The sequence below is a fragment of the Pistacia vera genome, unplaced genomic scaffold (assembly GCF_008641045.1).
Source record: "Pistacia vera cultivar Batoury unplaced genomic scaffold, PisVer_v2 Contig487, whole genome shotgun sequence".
Classification (NCBI taxonomy): Eukaryota; Viridiplantae; Streptophyta; class Magnoliopsida; order Sapindales; family Anacardiaceae; genus Pistacia; species Pistacia vera.
Window position 1 is genome coordinate 1,374,637 of NW_022196320.1, and position 8,168 is coordinate 1,382,804.

The following is an 8,168-nucleotide window of genomic DNA, read 5'->3' on the forward strand; positions in this document are numbered from 1 at the left end:
TTCTTCAACTAGTTATAAAACTAGGAAAATTAGTACTTAACACGCAATCCTCGTGGGAACGATACTCTTCTCATCATTTTATTACTTTTTGTGACTAGTGCACTTGCTAGACATTGCATGTTGTCAAAATCAACCTATTAGGTTTTTGGCGTCGTTGCCGGAGATTGATTTAGTGTTAATATTGAAGTTTTCTAGTTTCACTAGATTGGAGTTTTATTTTTGTTTTAATTAGTTTTAGTTTAATTTCGTGTTTCTTTCCATTCACTTGTGATCTTGTGTAGTTTATACGAAGAGCAAGACATCATCCAGTGGTTCCCATTGATCTAGAGATTGAAAGAACTACAAGAAGACTTATTAGAGAGAGAAGAGAACGAGAGGCAATAGTCATTGAAATGGCTAAAAACAGAACTTTGAGGGAATTCTCAGTACCCTCCATTGATGGTAGTGGTCCAAGTATTACTAGACCACCGGTGCAAGCCAACAATTTTGAAATAATTCCAGCAATTATCCAAATGATCCAACAGTCAGTACAATTTGGGGGAGATGCAAAGGAAGATCCAAATTCACACATTGCAAACTTCTTAGAGATATGCAACACATTTAAGGCAAATTGAGTGTCAGATGTTCCCATCAGGTTAAGATTATTCCCCTTTTCATTAAGAGATGAAGCAAAAGGATGGCTAATGGCACCAGGGGTGGGATAAACCGGTTAACCGAACTGGTTTATCCAAACCGAAAACCGAATGTAAACCAAACCGAATTTTCGGTTCAGTTACTGGTTAACCGGTTTTCAAATTACCCTTTAATCCATAAAATTCTTCAATGTTTTATTCAAGCCCCTAAATTCAAATATTTATTATTTTATATATAATTTCATACTATGTTTCTCTTTTATTTTGTATTATTGTTGTATTCTTTGTATTAAAAATACATTAACATATTAAATTACTTATTTGCAGATACTGAATACAAAATATGAACTAAAAACATAAAGAATTCAATTACACATCATGGAATAGTCAATATTCATTAATAAACTCAAATATATAACATAAAATTACAAAGTAAAAAAACTTAATATAACATAAATCATCTTCATCCCACAATGTTGGTGTTAGTGAAGTTTCTTGATTCCGCACTCCCAGGATTTGTTAATGGCACACGAAGAAGATCATCATCTGCAATTAACAACTATAAATGAAAATAATAAAACATATGAACATTTAACCATCCAAAATGCTTCCACCCAAAGTCCAAAATCATAACACTCATAGCCCCCTTACGGCTTACACTCATCCATTTATCCACATTATCAACATTTGCACTTCAATATCTACTAAGATACCAAAGAAACGCAAAATATGCACTCCATCACCAAACATTACGGCTTACACTCATCCATTTATCCACATTATCAACATTTGCACTTCAATATCTACTAAGATACCAAACAAACGCAAAATATGCACTCCATCACCAAACATTACAAAACAAAAAACCAAACAAACGCTTTCTATGCACTCCATCCAAATACACTTAACACTCCAATACTCCACAAACAAAACCAAAAATAAATAAAGAAATCACCAACAATTGATTCTAATAAACCCATAAACTACCTTAAAGCAACCGGAAACAAAGAAACACAAAATCTCACCATCAAAAAATAAAAGTTAAAGATAAAAACTAAAAATAGCAACTAATGTATAATTCAATTACTCAATAGTCAAAACTCATTAATAAGCTTATAGTTAGCAACTCTCCAAAAATTTAAAACAAAACATATGTTATGATAACTTTAATGATAATATACCTCATATATTGGAAATTTGGAATACCCTTCAATCATCAAGATGGGTTATACTACTTTCCGCTCCCAAAGAGAATACCTCTACACAAAGTTGGACAAACAAGTTAGCTAGAATCATAAATAATGAAGAAAATATATAATTATAATTGAAAGTTAACAAAAAATGTCACCTAACTCAAGTCGAGATAATTCCTCCAAGCTTTTCTCAATGGTCAATGGACCACGCGTATTCCTAATCCAATCCTGTGTACAGATAAGAGCCTTTACCGTCTTAGTAGTAAGGGAGCTACGAAATGGATCTAATACACGACCCCCTGTACTAAAAGCCGATTAAGGTGCAACCGTTGAAATAGGCATAGCCAACACATCTCGTGCTATCATAGATAGTACAACATATTTTGTTGAATTCGTCTTCCACCAATTCAAGATATCAAAAGTGTTGCCATTGTCATCCTCACAATTATCCGTTAAATACTTATCCAACTCCATTCTATGCTGAACAGCTTTCTTTGCAGCCTTTTTCTCCTTATACATAACCCTTATGAAGTCCTCATTAGCAACATTTACATTATGCACATCAACGTTAATTGGGACTTGAGATTTCTCTCTTGACTGCTCATTGTCATCCACCATAAGCAAACTATATTGCTCAAATAAAGACAACAAAGCTTCTTTCACTATTTTCATCAACTTGTCAGCTACAACAACATCATAGGCAATCCAGTCCACATAATCCAATTTGTGCCTAGGATCCAGTACCTCTGCAATGAATAACATAATGTTGATATTATCAACATTTACCCAATACTTATCAAATTTCACTTTCATCCGTGTAGCCATATTCTGTAAGCCAAGATCAGGACTTTTACACCATGTTGAAATCTTCAACCCAACGCCTAAAATCTCTCGCATATATGCATTACTAGTAACATAAAGAGACCTAGAGACACGTAGAGTAGCATCGTAAAATACTTGCAAGAATGGTAACAAATAATGAGCATACTCCCAATCAGTACTCGTAGGCAAACCTCGTGACCTATCACCACTAGTAAGTTCATCTGCATACTTGCTATCTTCCAATGCCAACAACTCAAAAGCTTTCTGAAATTTTAATGTCGCTTCCAATATCAAGTATGTAGAGTTCCACTGGGTTTCTACATCAAGAACCAAATGACTTTTACTTGCAATTTTTTCTTTCTCCACACACCCCTTAAATCTCTGTAACCTTGCTGGAGAAGACCTTACATACTTCACTACTGAACGTATTCTAAATATGGAGTCATCCATTTCCTTTAACCCCTCTTTCACAATTAAACTCAAAATATGTGCACAACATCTCATGTGTAGAAAATCACCGTCCAATACACTTCCCTTCCAACTTGCTAGTCTAGTCTTCAGATAGCTGACCCCAACATCATTCGAACTAGCATTATCTACTGTGATTGTGAATACCTTATAAATACCCCAATCAAGCAAACATCTCTCAACTACCTTGCCAATCATTATACCTTTATGACTAGTGATTGGACAGAAATTTAAAATTCTTTTCTGTAGTTGCCAATGATCATCAATGAAATGTGCAGTAAGGCACATATAATTAAGGTTTTGAATGCTTGTCCATGTATCAGTTGCTAGACAAACTCTGTGTGAAAACTTACTGAAAAACTTCTTCAACTTTTGGCACTTTGCAATATATATTTTCAAGCAATCTTTAGTCACAATTTTCCGACAAGGTACTTGAAACCTAGGTTGTGTCACCTTCATAAAGTTGTGGAACCCCTCACGCTCCACAAAACTAAAAGGTAGCTCATCAACAATGATCATTTTTGCTATAGCTTCTCTAATCAGATCTGGATCATATTTCCATGACACCAATGAAGATTGTGTGAAGGGAGCAATGCCGCTTGAGAGATCACGTAATCCACTTCCTTGTTGAAAAATTAGGGTCTTCAGTCTCTTGTCTGCCACATTTGAAGGATACTTTTTGCATCTGTTTAAGTGGTTACGTAGACAACTCGTATCACTCTTATCGGACATGTTAGAACAGTCCCACAATAACTACATGTCGTAGTCAAATCATCCTTATGCTCACAATCACTCTTAACAAAGTGATCCCACACTTGAGAACTATTCTTCCTAGAACTTGTTGCCCTTGCACTTTTGGGGGCTAAAGGAGCTGGTGGTGCCATGGAATTCAGAGTTTGAGTTGGAGTTATACTTGTCGATGTCTCACCAGTATTGCCCGCAGCCGATGTATCTACAATTCATTAATTAAATATGCAGTAAGTAAATAAGACATCCATATAAATCATATTCTTTTATTTATTGACAGTAACTAAAAATAAAAGAGAAAATTTAGGGTATGTAAACAAATTCATAATCTTAAGAAATTTAGGGTATGTTAATCAATGTTTGTGCCCAAATTATTATTTGCATATATGCTAAAGATTTTATAAAAATCTAATGGGTGAATAAGCTAGGGTATTTTATCAAACATTAACGTACACATCATGACTTTAGAGGTTATCAAACATTAAAGATTTTTTTTTGTTTTTTATTTTTTCAGCCCCTTTATTCATTAAACTTTAACTTTGACCCTCTAGAGACTATAATGCAACATATTGAATGATTTTTTTTTCTTTGATCTTTCATGCCTGCAAGGGGGCATACCATAAAGAAAGCAAAAGTGTGCATGTAAAAAATGATTTGTTGTTTTACACAAAAAGAGAAAAGTGGAATACGACATAACCCATGTCCAACTTGACAATAAATATATTTCAATCCTGCAAATGTCATTATCAGTAATTGGCCTTGTCCAATATCAAGTCATTAACCACTTCAATTAGATCTAATTAATCTTTAACTTAATGTAAATCGAATATGCAATTCACACATGAGCCTGGCTCAAAAGAGATCATCTAGCTATCTAGTCCATGCTTCTGTGTTGGTCAGTACTCAGTACTCTTTGAACAAAGCAGAAAAGATTATTGTTGGAGGGACAAGGCATCCCTACCTTTATGTTTATACCTTCTGAAATTTTCAAGTGCAATGAAGCGTGAAAACAGGAAAATTCAATACACAAAACATTCACTTATTGATGACATATTGCAAATATATACAAGATTGTACATGTTTTGTTTCAACAGCCAATATCTTTTCAACTATATGTAAGTAATAGCACATCCACATCTCCAAAAATGCCTTAACAAAATACCAATCTCAAAATCATTTACTAAAACCTCAAAACACCACAATTAATACACCAAAACTGATTAACTGAGACCAGAAACACAAAACCTTCGATCTGCTCACGCCTCACGGTGGGTCTACTGAAGCCTCACGGTGGGTCTGCTGAAGCCTCACTGTGGGTCTGCTGAAGCCTCACTGTGGGTCTGCTCATGCCTCACGGTGGAGTCTGCTGGAGTGCTGGGTGCTGGCGAACGACGAATGTAGCTCACGGTGTGGATGGAGTAGCTCAGGGTGGGTCTATTGAAGCCTCACGGTGGAGTCTGCTAGAGTGCTGGGTGCTGGCGAACGACGAACGAAGCTCACGGTGTGGATGGAGTAGCTCATGACGACTGGACAGTGGATTAAGTTAGCTGCTCTGCTTAGTAGCTCACGGTAGGAAACTGACGAACTATGGATGGAGTGGACTATGGTCTGTGGATGGAGTCACGGTGGGAAACTGACGAACTTGAGTCTGGAATTTGGTCTTTGGAAGTTTTGAAATTTTTAGATTTGGACTTTGGAGAATGGAGGCAGAGAACGAGAGAAAGACGAAAGCGTAAGTGGCTGAGTGTGTGACTGCGTCTGCTTGAGGGTCAATGACTGAGAATAACAAATTTTTGCTTTTATATTTAGGGTTAAACCAGTTTAAAAACTAGTCTTCGGTTAACCGATTTGAATTTGTTTTCAAACTGAAAACCAGACCGGTTTTTCAATTTTTTGAAATCCCCAAATTGAAAACTGAACCGGTTTGAAAAAAAACCTAATTTTCGGTTCGGTTACTGGTTTGGTTCTGTTTTTGGATTTTTTATCCCACCTCTAAATGGCACTACCAGCAAGAATAATCACAACCTGGAATGAATTGGCACAAAGGTTCTTGACTAAGTACTTCCCACCAGCGAAATCAGCAAAGATGAGAAACAATATCACATCTTTTTTGCAGGAAGACAACGAGTCACTTTCTGAAGCGTGAGAGAGATATAAGGGACTGTTGAGAAAGTGTCCACACCATGGTTTGCCTGTTTGGATGCAAGTCCAAACTTCTATAATGGGTTGCTGACAAATGAGCAAACAATGGTAGATGCAACATCTGGAGGAGCATTGCAAAACAAGACACCTGAAGAAGCTTATGGATTACTTGAAGTCCTGGCAAGTAACAACTATCAGAGACCCAATGAAAGAATTCATCTGAAGAAGTCTATGGGTATTCATGAAGTCGATGCTTACATGACCATTTCAGCCCAATTGACAACACTTTAGAAACAATTAGGAGGTATGCAAGTAAATTCAATTCAAACACCTCAAGTAACATCTGATTTTTGTGTAGGTAATCATGGGAGCATTGAATGCCAAGTGGGGAATAATTTTGCTTTAGCGTCCTCATCATCAAAACAAGTCAACTATTTGGCTGGGAATCAGAGACAATAGAACAATCCTTTCTCCAACAAGTACAATCCTGGTTGGAGAAATCATCCAAACTTGTCCTGGGGCAATCAGAATAATCAATGGAATCAAAGAACATTGCTAAACAATCAAGTAGGGGTGAACCATCAACCATTGGATCAAAGAGTTTCTAAATTAAAGGATATGTTCGGAAAGTTCATACAAGAGACCACAGGTTTTATGAGTGAGATGAGGGCAAATTTCAGAAACCAAGGGGCATCGATTCAAAACTTGGAAGTACAAATGGGTCAAATAGCCGAAAAGTTGAATGAGCGACCTCAAGGTTCCCTATCAAGTAACACAGTGACAAATCCACGTGAACAAGTAAATGCAATAACTTTAAGAAGTGGAACAGTCTTGGAAGAGGTTGAACAAAATGGGAAAGATGAGAATCCATCAAAAGTAAAGGAAGAGTTTGATGAAGAAATCGAAAAAGAAATCATTGTTGAGGAAAAGCTAAAGAGTCCCATAGAAGAAGAAAAAAAGAGGGAAAAGATGCCAAAGCAAAAGAAGGAAAAATTGACATTTCCTGAGATACTGCCGAAGTTGGCACATCATACCCCTGATAGAGTGGAATTTATATATTTTTTATTCCTTCCATATTATGTTTTTTGTTATGTTTTATGCCTAGTTGAGTTGATTAGAGTTTATTTTGTAAGTTTGGCATATTTGGATAGACTTTAGGAAATAATTGAGAAAAGATTAGGAAATTCCAGATTTTTGTTATTCTGACAAGTGCTAAGTTTTTCAGGTTTTTCACAGAGTCAGATTTCTCGATTGCAAAAGTGTTCTTCAGAAAAAGTAAATTTGATGAATCAAGCTTTCCAGGAAGGTATTATGGGCGAGAATGTGAGTTCGTTTGGGTCTTCATTAGTTGTTGCAAAACCGGACCTGGAATCCTAGTCGTAGAAGGAATTCTTAGCTGAGTATTGAATCTTTGAACGGGCCTAACTGGAGCGTCAGATATCGAAAGTGGGTGATTCAAAAGCCCAGATTCATCTACACATCTGGGACTAAAATTTTTATGTAGTGACCAAGCCTAGAAAAGATCTTTCCCATTGCGAGAATCCTGGTGCAAGCTGGAGACGAATTCTGTTTTCCATATCTAATAAGATTTTGACAAATCTGGAAGTCTATCTTTTAGGAAACATCTAGGAAGATTTTCCATGATTCTTGGGGTAGAATTAAGAAGAAAACATGTTATTTATTGAGGGCTGTTAGGTTAACCAAAGGAGGGACGGAAGTAGAGTTTTGTTTTTCAGTTTTTTTACTTTTTAGGTCAAGATGTGCGGCTAATCCTTCTTCGTCAGTTCAAGGGGATTTTGAAGCCTAAATTCATGTCATTGGTGTAACTTGACTTCAATAACATTTTTCTTAATCTTGTTTTTATTGGAATTGTTTATGTTATTATGTTTTAATTGTTTATGATTCTTGTTTGAGTGATTTAGTTTTGGCCTACTAAATTGTTTACCCGAAATTTTACCTATTAGAATTAGGAATTGTGATACGTAATTGTCCTTTTTTCTATTCAAGGAGTAACATATGATGATAGATGATTATGGACAAGTTTTCAATCTGTCATCTTGAATAACATAACCTAAGTTAAATAATCCGAACTTGCAAGATTGTTGCTTAGATTGATCTATTTTCTTAATTCTTAAGGCTGCCATTGAATTAAACTTAGAGAGCT

General features: G+C 35.9%; 1 non-coding gene across 1 annotated transcript; it reads right to left on the reverse strand.

The window, feature by feature from the left end:
* Positions 1 to 5,945: 5,945 nt before the first annotated feature.
* Positions 5,946 to 6,052, reverse strand: LOC116104901. Its single transcript, XR_004123973.1, has one exon. It is a non-coding gene; the product is annotated as a small nucleolar RNA R71 (small nucleolar RNA).
* Between the last annotated feature and the right edge of the window lie 2,116 nt (positions 6,053 to 8,168).